General features: G+C 33.5%; 1 protein-coding gene across 7 annotated transcripts in view; it reads right to left on the bottom strand.

The window, feature by feature from the left end:
- The window catches only part of CCSER1 (coiled-coil serine rich protein 1), a 562,640-nt gene that overhangs the window by 186,930 nt on the left and 359,461 nt on the right, over positions 1-16,249 (bottom strand). The window lies entirely within an intron of this gene.

Here is a 16,249-nt window from a genome sequence, read left to right as displayed (position 1 = left end):
CTGGCAGTTAAACAAAAATTCAATGATTTCTGCATCATAAACCACATACAAAAAAATCTGCATTACACATAACAACATTTAAAAAATTCCCAAGAGGCTGGTAATTCACAGAGCAACAACTGTAGTCTGGTACTTCTTTTCCAAAGTTAACAAATGTCATAATATCGTGGCATTGGTGTTAAGTGAAGCAGTAAGGTACTCCTGCATATCCTGCTTAAAATACAGTATCTCAGGAAAAAAAAGGTTCAAATGAGTATTATTTTAGAAGCTGGAAGGTTCATCATAGTCACTGGCCAATAGGAGAAGAGTGTGTAGAAGATTGCAGCAGCCTACATTAACATTGTGTATTCTCCAGCTGAAACTGACAGCCTACTTTGCATGCTAAAATCAAAGCACAGGATAGATAGCAAACAATCTGGAATTTATGCAGCTGAAAGACAAAAAGAAGAAGCCTTGAGGAAGTTTTATAATCACAACCTTATCAACTGACAGACACAATTTTATGAGAAATGTATGTGTAGGTGTGTATGGTTTCCAAAGAGAAAATGATGCGAGCCATTAAATATGATCCAGAAGAACTACTATACTATGCAGTTTGCATAAATCAGGTAATTTTAAAACAAGACACTAATATAGTTTAGATTCAAATAAGGTAATCCAATTTATCCTCTTCTACATATGTGATAAAACCCAACAATATAGCTAAGAATATGCACATTAGACTGGCACTGTACTATAATGAGGCATAAAATAATCAATTATATTTTAGCATTCACTTTGTCATAAGCATTTAAAAATAAGTACCAGTGTATGACAGCTTTTCTAAGTACGAAGCTTATTAAAATCCAGTTAACTCTGTTGGGTATTTCCTGCAAAACAAACTGGGGAATAAAAGGCATTTAAAATTATTTATCTATTCTAGGAAGCACGCAAAGACTGACCTGGGGAGGGACAAGGACCACCTCTTTCATACTTACAATATTACACTGAACACTTATTTCATAAACATAATAGATATATATTCTTATCTACAGTAAGTATAAGCATTTCATATTTTAAAATAACTGAATGTCTTCACTTTCACGAATCTAAATTTCTCTGTTGTAAGTGAGCAGATGCAGCATACTTTGACTTAAAACAGAGAAAAAAGAAAACACAACAGTCTCAACCATGTGTTGAAGCAAATAATCTAACCTTTAGCTACAGAGCAGCTGGGATTTACTTTTCTAAATAAAAAAATTTATGCTGGCAGCATCAGTTCTGCTTCATTTGTGATAGACCCTTAGATTTTTTTTGTGTGTGAAAACAAATAGAAAGAGAACACCTGGTAGCTGTCATGTCAAAATAATATATTTCAGCCCATGGCACCCGCCATACCTAGGGACTTGTTGTATAACGACATGAGAACTACTCAGTTCTAGCTTTCTACCCCTTGAGGTTTGCAATAGTTTGTTGATCCTAATTTTATATAAATACTAGGCACTACTCCTTCACTACTACACTATTCTGGGATTTTCAGCCAGTGATAAATGCAATAGAGAAATCATTCTATCAAGGCAGATGTTTGTAACTCCTGAAAATGTTTTGTCTCACTTTCTACTGTTTGTGTTTACAAAGTTTTCAGAAACTATTTTAGAACATATGCATACCTATAACTTCTTGCCTCAAAATATCATTTTTTTCCCCCATTTCCAAACCACAGAGGACATCACTGGCTAGTGAATATAAGAGAAATACACCACAATTTAGACTGTTATGAATGTCATTCAGGAGTTTGACAGTATGCCTCAAGATTGTCTTTTAATTTCCTGGAGTCTTAACTCTGGGATTTTACACTTCATCCTCCTTCTTTTTGCTTTCTTTCCTCCACCCCACAAGATACGTTTGCCTGGTTGACCTACAGAGTTTATTCCAAAAGTCCATCCACTTGCCAGCCTGATCTGAGAACAGGACAACTAATATTGCTCATGGTGGCTATGTCCAATATCACCATTTCACCTCTTAGTGCATTATGAGCAGTACTCTGACATCTCAGCTTCTCAGCTCCCTCCAATGCTTTCTTAATATGATCTTACTACAATTAAGAGAGTTAGCAGAATAAATGTATCTTCTTCCCTTCTGCCTCCTGTATACACAATTTTCTTAATTGAATGAGGTGAAATTATGCTTCTCCTAACTAATTCTGAACCCCTAGACAAATGCCCTAATATCTATGTTCTCACCTCAGAACATCTCTTCAAGCAAAACCAAACCAAACCAACAACAAGAAGATAACAACAACAACAAAACACTCCTCTACCAACCTATAAACAAACTATACTATTTAACTTTATCAGATAATTATTGAAAATAAAATAAATCTTCCACTCAGAAAATCAAACGTTTAAAAGATTTGGCTACCATTCTTCACCTGCAGAGGATATCTCAGTGTTTTAGTCTAAGCTAAAAAAAAACAATAAAAAATAAGGCTAACTGTAAGAGAATAAGATGAAACTGTTCCTTCCATCAGCAAGACTGCACAGAATTAATCACTTCTATCAATCAATTAAATGCAATTGCAAAATCTGAGACATATTTCTTTCTAACTTGTTTGGACATGTCTCCCAGGGACTTTATTCTATCCCATTAATAAATGAACCTTGGAAAGCTTACTCAGTTTAAAGTACCAACAGAAAGGATTTGCACACTTTGACATACTTATTCTTTAGCATTATTTTCCCAGTCTAAGTACAACTCCCAGGAGCACGCAGATAGATAAATCTTATGTTTTATAAAATATTTCCTTGGTCATATCACTAAGCTGTGTGTTTTCAAACAAAAGCCAAAAAAAAAAAAAAGTATTCCTTCCATTCTCCACAACATCACATAACAAACACATGACAGAGTGAATTATCAGACTTTTTTTTTTCTTCTTTTAAAGAAGGCTGCTTTGACTAATGGTTAAATATTAATCAAACATTCTCCAGAATTTCTTCACACCATTTCTATTTTCAAGTGGTGAAATTTCCTGAGGTTTTACTGTTATGAGAGATGGTGCTTGTTTATGTTAAGGCAGCAATTTAATTTTACACAAACAAAAACAGATACAGAGGGCAGCATTCCACACTAAAAATAGCTACACTCATGAATAGATTCATGATCTGACAAGAGATTTATCTGCCCTTAAGAAGGCTAAAAAGCACAGATGGGCTTACCCTCTTCTAAACAGTTAGGCTTAGAATAACCGGCAAAAAACATTTTTTTTTTCTTTAATCTGAAATAATTTCTGACTTGTGCCACAATCATTAATTAGCTTGGCACAATACAACTTGTATTTTTAATGAGGGGAAAAAAAGAAAAAAAAAAGAAAAAAAAAAAAAAGAACATGAAACATAAGGGATATAGTCATATTACACAGAATCATTCATGAGAATTGTACATGTACATCAGAAAAGAAAATCAAAGCAAGTGTGGAAAGTACAAGATTTATAGTAACACAATCTTTGTTTCACAGGAAGCTACATGACTATATTTCTTAAAGTATGGATCAGTGTTCTTTAAGTAGTGATCTGACTCACTGCCAGCCTCATTACTTATTTCTAACTTTTAACTCAGTTTCCTCCACTAGAATTGTATATAATTTTCTTCAAGCATTCATTACACGCTTCTGAAAGACTATTTTGATTATAAGATGAGAAGTCTAGAACATGACATGATGTGTAGGCTAGAAATAAGAATTTATTGGAAATAACAACTACTGTACACTCTTCATCTATCACTGATTTTGAATTACTAATTAACCTCCCAGTATTTATCAGTTTGTAACAATGTTTGTCTGTTTCATGCCCACAAACTTGCTTTCATCTAAATCCTAGTTTTGGAAATCCCTTCCACATCTTCCTTTCACAAGACCTTGCTTCACAATGTTTGGAGACACCTCTTACATTCTTACAAGCAGTTTCCTCCCTGGAATATATAAAATTCCCAGTTGACAAAATATGTTAAAAATATGGAAAAGAAAACCCAGCAAAACAAAAGAAGGTTATCTTCCTCTAAGAAGACAACCTAAAAATGCAAGTAAATATATAAAATCGTTTCCCGAGTTAATTGTACCCTCAAAATTGTCTTACTTAAGAGTAGGATTAGAAAAGGATTCATCAAGTCACTGACATCAATAGTTTAATGTTCTTCTGAACTGTGATACCATGGCCATAAACCTCAGAGTGCAACAATCACCTCTGTTTTCTCTCTTTTGTTGTTGTTGGGTTTTTTTGTTTGTTTGTTTTTTGCATCTTAATTTACTTCAGTGCATCAAGCATCAGTTTAGTAATGTGCCAAGGAATCAATCATGCTAATACAGCATAAATTAAGCAAAATAAAGCATTTATTTAATGAGATCATACTTATCATGCACATTACATTTCAAACCTCACATGAGGATGAATAAAATGCAAAAAATGTGATACTTTGCAAACAACAGTATTTACACAGCAGTTCACACCACCATGTTTAAGCAGATCAGTTTCAAGAAATATCAGTCTGTGAAGAGCTCCTCTTTTTTTTTTTTTATCCTCTGGCAATAGGTCTTGAAGAGTAAGAATGTTTTCTAGCTTACAACTAGTGCATGTAAATTAATTTTGAAAAAGGTCTGAAATGAAGGAATTGTCCATTTCACTAACTATGTTTCCATTTTCAGCTGAGTGGCATAGTCCTTCACAAACACGCAATGCTTGTGACACCAGGAATATGCACCTGCTTATGGACAGAATTTCTTGCAGACACACCTCTTTCCCAAAAGCATGGATGCAAGCACACAGTCACTCATCAGAAACAAGCTGAAACTGCGAAACAGGCTGATCAAATAAAATAAAAAAGAACAAGCTGGAAACTCTTGCTATAAAATAAATAAATAAATAAAGATACTTCCTTCACATCCCATCAAGTGAAAAACAATTTTATAGAATCACACAGAATCACAAGGTTGGAAATGACCTACAGGATCATCTAGTCCAACCATTCTCCTATCACCATTACTACCCACTAAGCTACTAAACCATATCTCACAGCACCTCACCCAAATGCCTCTTGAACACCTCCAGGGATGGTGACACCACCACCTCCCTGGGCAGGACATTCCAGTGCCTGACCACTGTTTTATGAAATAGTTTTTCTTTATATCTAATCTAAATCACCTTCATGCAAATTGTGACCATTTCCTTGGGTCCTTTTTTGTTGCCTGGGAGAAGAGACCAACCCCCTTGTCATCACAACTTCCTGTCAGGAAGTCGTAAAGTGAGGTCTCCCCTGAGGCTCCTCTTCTCCAGACTAAATCTCAGACCCCTCTGCTGTTCAAAAAGCTACAGACAGACAGAATCCTGATTTCCATGCTCTCATGTGCATCAACAGAGCAACACAGATTTATACCTGATCTCCTACTCTTTAGTTCTTTTTTCTGTTCAGAGGTTTAACCATCACTCTCAAGCTCACAATTTGGAAAATTCAACTCTTCTCCATCTCCACTGTTTATACATTATTTTCCTATGTATTCAGTTCAAGCATAAATATCATACATATTCTACTACCAAAAATCCACACCAAATCATAACAATTTCGCAGTATGTACCGTAGGGCATCATGGAATATTGGATAGTTTTCAACTACTAGAACTATATGGTCTGAAGGAAAACAAATCTCAAGAAACTGAAAGGAAAGAATAAATAGCTATTTTAATGCAGTTTATCCATAATTTCCAAATGAAAACAAGCAAAAAATACCCCAAAAACCCAACAATAAAACTCGCAGTTTTCCTTCCAAATATAATCTGATTAATGCATTAACTGCATGGCTTACAAATCAAGTAATTAAGTCCTTTTTAAAAAAAATAACGGTTATTTTTTATTATCTTCTACAATAATTGTAAATTAAGCTTTGCCCTGAGATACTGTAGTGCTGGATCTTTAACATCTCCCTACTGCTTAAGTTAGTAATTGCTTATATACCATAAATAATGTTTGCTAAAGATTCTTAAATGCCTAAGTAGTTTGCTGTGATACTTTAAAAGCATTCCCCCTAGACCAAAATACATCATTCCAGAGGTAACAACATTTTCAGACCTTTCAGGAGACAACACACATCACATTCACCATGATAAGAGCCTTCTGCCTTTGTTTTCTTTGCACAAATAAATAATTAGAAACATTTTTGCAGGCATGAAGAAAACAAAACAAAAGGAGGGAAAAAAAAAGAAAAAAAAGATTTAATACTATTATACAACCAAACATTTAAATAAACAAGGAGATGATATATCTTTCTATTAACAGTATTTCTGTGGTTGATTTTTTTTTATTAAGACATTCCATGGTTGCTAAAGAACTTAAAGTTCATTCTCAGTCCCCTCCTAATGGTTGCTTTGTATTTAATTCTGCTTTTTTTCTTTGACAAAAGGAGAGGTAACATAACAAAATAAAGATCTCTATCCAATAACATGGTAGGGAGTGTTGCCTCCTTACATTTTTATGTTTGACACATCACCTGAAAGTGCATTTAACAATCCACTAAAAGGATGCCTTTGGACATGTAATTATACCTTTTTACTATAAAAGTAAGATGCCTATTTGTAAGATACATCTGTATCTTGCATTCTGTAACACAAAACCCTTAACAGTCCAGTAGAAGGTGATGTCAAGAGCTGCCAAAAAGTCCTTGGCTTTGTATGATATACTGCAGCAACAGACCTATGCCACCTTTCCCTCAAGGAAATCCTAGAAACAGCAATAGAACTAGGAAGGGACCCTCAGTAGGAATCAAGTTCATAAAGGCTTCACTCTGAGTAGAAGCCAAACACACACATGAAAACATTTTTCAGTAACTAAAATAATTGTCTGCTAAACACATTATTATTGCCCAATAAACTATGTTTTTTATTATACATACCTACCAGCTAAATGGTGTGCAAAAAAACACGGCTTCTCACTTAAAATATGAGAATGTGAATCTGGTTAATGGCCTTTAAAACTTTATGATTGGTATTAGTTCAGAAAGTACTTAGTTTTTAAATTTTGACAATGTCAAATACTACTTAGGCAAAATTAAAAAAATAATTTGAACAGCCTTTATATTTGTTGCTATTTTTTATTTTTCTTTAAAGGCTTGAAGTTTTTAAAGGTCATATACAATGTCTATGGGTCTGTAAACTTGAGTTATCATTCTAGCAATGTTTTACACATATGGACTTCAAATCCTCCTGGCCTCACAGTCCAGGAAGACATACTGTCTCAATATATTAAGGAGAATACTTGCTACTTGAGAATACATGCAGTAAGAAAAGTATTCGTAATTCATGGAATTTTTCACTGAAAATTTCCAAATCAGTCAGTAGTTGGACAGATCTATAAGCATGGTACCGTCAAAGCTACATAATTCACTTCCAACTGCACTTTGGGGACAGAATTTTTTGGCTTGAAATGGGAAGTTAACAAAATACAGTGCATCAAAAGAAAACAAAAATATAAAACAAATCGTTTCCTCTCATTATATACTTATTTCTAGCTAATTACCCAAGAAAGTAAATAAGAGAGAAGATGCTTCTGTTTTAAGAGCCTGTATAGCATTTTAAATTATTTTGGTGTTATCTCTGCGTCTGCCATTTCCTCTTGTACCCTAGAATGGACAGACTAACACTGCCAATCTAACTTTGAAACTCTGAAGAGCTTGTTTGTCTTGCCTTTCTAGCATGTTAACAAGTATTAAATATGAGAGTGAAACAGTCTCTGTTCCTCCAAGAACTCTCCTACATCTCTGGGCTTCTTAAGAGCTTAACAAGCAAGAATATGCCTATGCTCTCAGGTCATGCCAGTTTTCATAAATATATGTTTGAGCAACCAAAAAATGCATAACTAATAGCGGCGAATCAGAAAGTATTGTTTGGTAGTCAAGAATTTGCTTTATCAAATAGTACTATTGTGCTTTTTATATCTGTTGTAGTTTTTGTACAAATAAATAAGAGGCACCACACTCTGTACATATGAAGAATACCATGGTGCAGCTACTGAAAACATAAAAAGATGATTTATTTATTTTTACAACGTCAACTAAATAAAAGATCTATGTATACACTACATGCTGGTCAAAAGGGACCTAATTATTTTCATTTCCTACGTTTATTCAATTCAGAGGAAATAAATTCTGGGAACTTTGCTGGGGAAAATGCACCAAAACACATTACACGGAAAGAAAATACGCATTTGAATGAGGTTATTCAGTTTCAAGTATTCTCCTAGGTAAACAGAAATAGGTTATAATGGGTAAATAGACTATTACCGTTAAGGCAGCAGCAAAAACAAGAGACTTCCAAAAAAATTACAGATAGCCATTTTATTTGATAAAATAATAGACCACTTTGATTACAGTAATTAATTGAATGTAATATCTTTATTAAAAAAATTAAAAATAGTGTATTTAAGGCTGTTAAGTCTTCTTACTTGAAAATTTAATTAAATTAATGGGAAAAACAAAGAGTTTAAAACGTACATTAATGTAAACGTAGCTCATAGACATATAAGCCTCCAACAAATCAGGAAAAGTAAGTTTCCTGATAGATCTTCCTTCTTGAGTATTACTTTGGGCTATTTTAGAAAACAACACTATTTTTATTCATGGTACATTTTAATTGGGGCAAATAGGGATTCATACATTAAACTAAGGCAGTGTTCAGGCACTGAACCTTAGAGTTTGTTTACATGATTAACATTAAAAAAAAAAAAGTTTTTAATGCGAGTGCCTTTAAAATGTTTAATTTTCAGAAGTCACCTGAGTAGACGAAAAATTTGGATCTACTCATTTTGTTAAGACACTTAATATCATTTAATAAGCAATATGATCTGACTGGTACATCATATAAGAAGTTTTAAGAACAACATTTGAGCAACCTAGTCTAAGGGGAGGTGTCTCTGACTAAAGCAGGGGCTTAGAAGTACATCTACTTTTAACCTCCTACCTTAAAAGTCCCTTCCAATCCTGACCATTCTATGAAAATTCAAACTAATATGGCTTCAGGAGTCACAGCCACTGACAAACCATAAGTAGAAATGACCATAACAGAATTTCCATCTTGTATCAATGAGAAGCCTGCTTCAGCAGGGTCTGAATGTATGTAAAAATTTCAGAGTTCTACAAATACTCTTAAAATCAAGAAGCCATTAATTAAATCTTCAAATAATGGAATATGTGTGAAGATGAGTAAGTGATAGTTAGATTAAATCTATCATCAGCTAATAAAGCTTCAACAAAAACCCTGCTGCTGCTTGTGCCACCCTTGAGTTGAGTACCAGAAGTACTTCCTTCTGGGAATGCACTACGCTCAAATAATGGAAGAGCAGATATGCAATCCAGACACCCAATACCAACAAATACTAACCAAAATTTCTCATACTGTCAGATTTTTTAATTACATATTTCATTTTGTCCTTTACAGAGTACTACTTGATAGAATTAGGTGAACCAATTACTTCAAGATACCAAATAATTATAATGCTAATTTCCCATGATTTGCAGTTGGTATCTTTTTGACTGCTTTAAAGCAAAATAAATATTTGCTTTTATTTTGTTTTTATGTTTCTATCTGTTCTGTGCAACTCTGATTTTATAGGGCATAACATCCTGTGTTTCAGGAATAGCATCCAGATCTTCACCAGTCCCCCACAGTGCCTCATATAAAGCTGCATATTTTATCCCATCTTACTTGCCATTCATGCCCACCCACATGAGACACATTACTCACATCCAAAGATTATAGCATTGCTATGCTGATGATACTCAGATTTATTTCTCCATTAAACATTAATGATGCAGTATCCCGGAATAAATTTTGAGTGCATTTTTAAATGTGCTAACCTGAAGATAGCCATGAAATATATCTATTTTTCTGCAAGACAGATTTTATACTGCCAATAACTGCTACTATTTTAGCCTGTTCCTTCCAAACTATTAACCACTCCCAAAAATTTCCACATTTTCAGATAATTGCTATAACACTGTAAATATATATATATTATATATTATATATATATATATATATAATATATATATATTAACTGAAAACACTTTAAATGAATTAATACTTCTGTAGCTATGTCAAGGAAATGAACTACGTACAGTTATTGTTGAAACTTGCACTCATATCACACTAATTCACATATTACTGTAGCATAATTGGTCTTTTAACAGACATCGACTTCAGATGGCAACGCCATTTATTAAAAGATCACTTTTTCTAATCACAGAAAAAAATATATTTTTCACAAATTAAATTGAAACCCAAGGTTCAGTCTGCCTCCCAAAAAACTATCCAGCACATTGCTTATCAATCCTCTATACCGAGCACAGCAAGAGAGAGAAGGCATGCAAAAATCAGCCCAAGTTTTGGTTTTGGATATCATGATTTCTTACACTGTCAATAGGGGATACTTATTAGGATAATTTCTGTTACCTATCATTTAGCACATCTCTCAATTTAACAACCTTCTACCTCAGCAAAATGCTTTGCTTGCAGGTTCATTTTCACAGTGTAGTACATGTTCTCCACAATGTGAACACAATTAATTTGAAAAAGTAGAGGTCATTGCAAAGGCAACAGAAAAAAAGTGAAGAGAAACAAAGAAAAGGAAATAGGGATAGGTTGTTGCCTTATAGTTCTTTCTGCATTTTCATTATGCAGAGGTAAGCTTCGGAGTTACTAGCTGTTCTTGCAGAAAAATGACTTTTTCTTTGGTATTATCTTCCAAGGAAAAGCTAACTTTCTAATTATACGCACTCTTACATAATGTATTACAACAAAAATATTTTTGAAATACATGTAAGTATTTTTCTTTCTGATAATAGACCACACTTTCCTTGGAGTAAGACCCTAAATTGATTGCTATGTAATGCCTTCTTGAATGGCATTACTATTTTGCTGACATTTTACAGAAAGAAAACCCTAAAATCAAATTCAAGAGAAGATCAGAATACAAAAGTGCAAATCAATTGACTGATCATCTATAACATAGGACAGTAGGATTCCCTGGTTACAAGTGAATTCTGTCCTTTTCAGTTATGTTTCACTTTTTTGTTAAAGTCCGATGCTTTAAATGCTCAACTTTGCTATGTAATAGTAGGTTATGGCAGGGAAAATGACACATTACACATCATGTTTGATGAATTTTGAAAAGTAAGACTCATCCACTAGGTTGCTTTACAGCTGGCCCATATTTTGTAGTGCATTAATTAAAATAACATCTACTACAGTCAAAGTCCATCCTATCACAACATGGTGAAGCAGAACAAAATGCATTATTGTTCCACATCAGGCTTATACACACCTTGGATAAATTAGCAAAACACATAGAAAAATACTCTTTTAAACAATATATTAACATCCTATGCAACTTTCCAGGACATAATGCACGTTACTTCTGCACATGCACTGCTCCTTCTGAAAAAAAATAAATGGTGTTCTGCTTTACTATGCAAGAGTTTACCCATCAATGACCATTTCTGAATATAAGCATCCAAAAAACACTCAAGTAGTAATTCTAGAACAAGTTCTATTTTTAGTAACTTACTTGCATACTTTCTATAAGCATAAGCAAATGCTTTCTGAAGGATGACTAACTACTTTCAGTACCACAAAGTGTATTTCAGGTGAGAATACTGTGTTTACTACTCTGCCTAAGACAAATATCTCAAAAATAATGTAACGCCATAGAATAAAATAATAGATAAAACCTATCTGGGTTTACCCCATGAAATTTTGAAAGATGTTAGAGTTCAAATAAAAGGAACACACACAATCATCTTGATTCCTTCAGTCCTGAATTGCTAAAAATATTTTCCAGAATGGAAAGGTTTTATTGTTAATGTTTTAAAAACAGTTCAATCTGATCCTAGAAGCTAGCACAGAAATATTGCTACTAATTCATTTGTACAATGTGATCGTTATAAAACTCAGTAATTCTCTCTTCTCACTGTGTGAATGTGCTATAGACATAGATAATAGTAAATGGTGACCAGAAGCAATCAAGTACCATGCACTAAAAAGTAGATCAGTTTCTAACACTGAATACATGTATCTCATGTTTTCATAGTAAAAGTATATAAAATAAGGAACAAAGGCATTTAAACTGTGACAGTTTATAATCTACTAATATCTCTTTGTTTCACTTTTCAAGCTAAGATGGGAGTAGGTTTTCAAATTACCTATTTATACTGTTACTAACAATCTGATTAGCTCATGATTTTTGTGTTACAAACATAAAATCTAATGTTGACATAAACTCATCACACTTTTTTCTTCTACTAAACACATACAAAGCAACAATGCAGCACCACAAGTTTAAAGTATTTGATGCAAGTGTTAAAAATGAAACATAGTACTGTTTCCTACTAAAGAATAAGTCCTCACATGAAAATAATTCAAAGCACTTAAATAATAAAACTGAGGTACAGAAAGGAAAAACATACATGAGGTCACATAGAACATCACTGGTGGCATAAAGCCAGAAAGCAGTTTTTATGCTAACAAGTTCAGAATCTTCACTGCTAAGTAATGTGGTAAAAAAAAAAAAAAAAAAAAAAAAAGCAGAGAAAGCAAGAAAGAAACGCTAGAATAACTCTCAAAACACTAAGTGACACTACAGCTACAAATAGAGAGCAAGATGGCAATGACAGAAAAAGCAAAAATACCAATATTGAAGATATCATCAAATCATTGTTCCCTTCAGGGTCATAAAGTTTATTACAGCATTTTATCTTCAACAACTATCCAATTAATATGTAGAACTACTTCTGCACTTTTCCAAAAACTATAAATTGATCTGGGTAGTAATTCTGTGCAGACAGTAAAATGAAACTTTCATATGCACAGTGTTTTGGTAATAGGACATACAAACCAGGCCTGGGCTATTTCTGATTGCATATGCTAATAGAGACTTCTGTATCATTTTGAGTTCAAGAGAAATGCTCCTTATAAAACTGAACTTCAATCGCAGTAGCTCTATAAAAGTTTCTTGGCTTCATGCTGTGCAAACACCTTATCGTTTGCTTGTTTGTCAGTGGTATGTAATGATTGTTTTTTAGACTTCATTAATGCTGTTAATGTTTGTATATCTTAGAAATATCATGCTGTTATAACTAGCCTTCTTGAGGTCTCCAAAAACAGGAAATCTTCCTGAAGTTATTTATATCACCAAGAAGGTGGGCTGGTCAGTTGCTAGATTGTCCCTTGGTGAGGTTGAGATAGGTTCCTTAGCATCACATGACATTGTAACACAGATTGGTAGAACTGTATTTGCTGCGTTCTCTATCAAGGAATGCCTGTAGTAGCATGAGAAAAACTTTCAGGGCACATGGAGTATACTAGCATGTTTCTCTAAGATCTGCCTCACCTGAGAGTATTCTGCCTATCATTAGTCACCTGAAAACAATCTTACCCCTGTGAGAATCTGAGTTGACAAAGGAGGGAGGTGCTAACCCCTTCACAGAATCATTAGTGCTCACATGTGATCAGGTTTGCTATTTCAAGTCATGATCTGACCTAACAAAGAACATGAATACGTTTCTTCTCGGCTAGTGAGATGAATAAACTTGCTAAAATATCAAACAAATCCTACAGAGAGGAAGAAATAATCTGTATTTAATGACCTTATTTGATACAAAGAACCAAGAAGTATCCACTACCACAAAATGGATGGTCTCATTAAGAAGTACGGACATAAAGGTAATAATAACAAGTTCTGAATGCCAGAGAACACACACTCGCACTTTCATTCTTTGCAACTCCATAGCATGGATTATTTGGCAAGCAAATAGTAATGGACCAGATATTAAAAAAGTCTTCTACCAAGCCACTACACAGGAGACATTTTAACTGTTATGAGAATTATATTTGTTTAAAAATCTGTTTTATTAAAAAATTTAAATGTTTCTAAAAACTAAAAATTATTATTTGTAGTTTGTACTTAAAACTAGTCTGGTAGAACCTGTGCCTACTCTCAGCTTTCTGGGGTCTTGAGGTCATGCTGTTTCACCTGACTGAAAATGAATAATCTCAAGAGTGAGTACATGGAAGAGTCTGTTCACTGGAGATAATACTTGCTATTTTCACAGTAAAAAATTGTTACAATTAGTAACAATTATTACAATTAGAGTTAGCAAGAGGCAATTTGGACTTGCGAACCACTGAACATATTACTTATACCCACTGGGTTCCATCTCTACCTGAAAGCGAGTCATACAAATGCAGAACTCGGATGCAAACACTTCACTGTACATTTATCTTTTCCTCACCTCTTCCTCATCTCCTTAATGTTCAATGTCAATACAGCCAAAGCTAAACTTGAATTGGATACTGACAATAAATTTATGTGCCTTGTGCTGGTCATCTGTGAAAGCACGATGAAAATCCTGTTCTCTCCAAGCATAACAGAAGCAGAAATAAGTACATTTCCCTTTGAGCCTACAGAGGTCTTCTAATTTATAAAGATAACATGGTACAAGGAAGGTACTTTTTGTTTGCTTTGAGCACACCTTAAAAAGTATATCCTGTTATCTTTGTTTACATGAGGGTAACAGCAGAAGGTTTCATTATTCATCTACCTGTATTTAGGAAAAGAAGTTTGAATGTGCTGTTTCAATAGAAACTATCAACACACCATGACATTTCATCAAGAAGTCCATATCAGCTCAGTGAGTAACCTCTTTACTGAGACTGTGCTATCATCGTAAGTTGCACGCTGCTAAGAACAGTGAAAAAAATTTAGAGGAATAAGGCATGCATGTAAGAAGGGAAGCAAATTTTGCATCTGGCACTAATGAAATTTAACAGCTACACAAGACTGTTAAGCAAAATAAATAAATAAATAAATAAATAAATAAATAAATAAAATCTCACACTGCAAATGTAATGCTTCCCAGATATTTTTCAACTTTCCTCTTGCACCACAATGACAAGGACGTCTTACCTTACACTGACATGGCAAAAGTGAAGACTGAATACACTCCCATGGAAGACTTCAAGCGCACTTTCAGATATTGTTTTTACTCAGGGGCAATTCTGATTTCTATGTTACTAATACAGAAAACAATCTGAATAACTAACCAATTCCCACATCCAAAAACGGAAAACCAAATACCATCACTATACAGTAAGTTGTACTCATTAATTAATCCTTTCCTCCAACACTTATTAAACCATCATCCCTTAAGACCTAGTAACAATTGACTGAATAGCTACCAACAGAAGAGAGACGAACATTTGAAGCAAACGTACTAAATAAACATCTTACTCCTATACTCATGGGTTTATGGGATATTAGATTACGGACAGAGCTCAAAGATGCTTCAGTTGTATTTAGGGAATATAGTTAAGGATGGGTGCTTCTGAAAATATTAAGATAAATTTATCTAAATTAAATATTGATTAGTAGATACATTTATCTCTTGGCAGCCTTACACTAACAACATTAAGTTTTCCTTGCAGACATTAAACTACCTCAAGATTTCCCTTTCAGTAGCTTCAGGGTTTTGGCACTATGGCACATAGGGTAATGAAAATTTTTTTAATGGCCACTTTAAACACAGTTAACAAAATTAGTACTGTCACTTTATTTCTAAAAGCCAGTTTATTAAGTAACCTTATTGTACAACTTTGAATATTCAGGATTTAAAATGTTAGGCAGGCAGGCAAGAATATATATGCACAGATGCAAAAATATAATGTTACCTAAAAACCCCGAAACTAATTTAAAATGTCAAAAGATGAATTTAGATTCAGAATTCATTATAAGATGTATGTTTTGGATCAGTACCAAAAATGGTATGTTAATTTCTGTGTTCACAGAGCACTAAGTAATGAGCACAAAACCTGTTTGCAAACATAAATACAATGAAGCAGTTCTTAATTAGTATATGCAAATATAAGTTCAGAAAATTGCTCATTATCTACAATGTTTAAAATTATAACTTCTATTTATATAAATTTAGAGATTATATTCTGTGTAATTGGGTGTACATTTTAAAGATATGCATTAATCACATTTTGTTTCTGCAAATTGGATTAATTAGCACATAAGTGGAGATTAACTGTGAATCACACTTGTTCATTTAACAGATAAAATTAAGTCAGAATCACTTCTTTCATGCATGGAGGGGTGAAAAAAAGGAAAAAAAAATATAATTCAATATAATTGTTGAAACTTCTGTAGTAAAATAAAGCACAAATCATGCTTCTGCTAAA

The sequence above is a fragment of the Coturnix japonica genome, chromosome 4, assembly GCF_054131305.1.
Source record: "Coturnix japonica strain WE chromosome 4, WE-NBRP24, whole genome shotgun sequence".
NCBI classification, from domain to species: domain Eukaryota; kingdom Metazoa; phylum Chordata; class Aves; order Galliformes; family Phasianidae; genus Coturnix; species Coturnix japonica.
The sequence above is the reverse complement of the archived record's forward strand: the minus strand, read 5'-3'. Positions and strand labels throughout refer to the sequence as shown.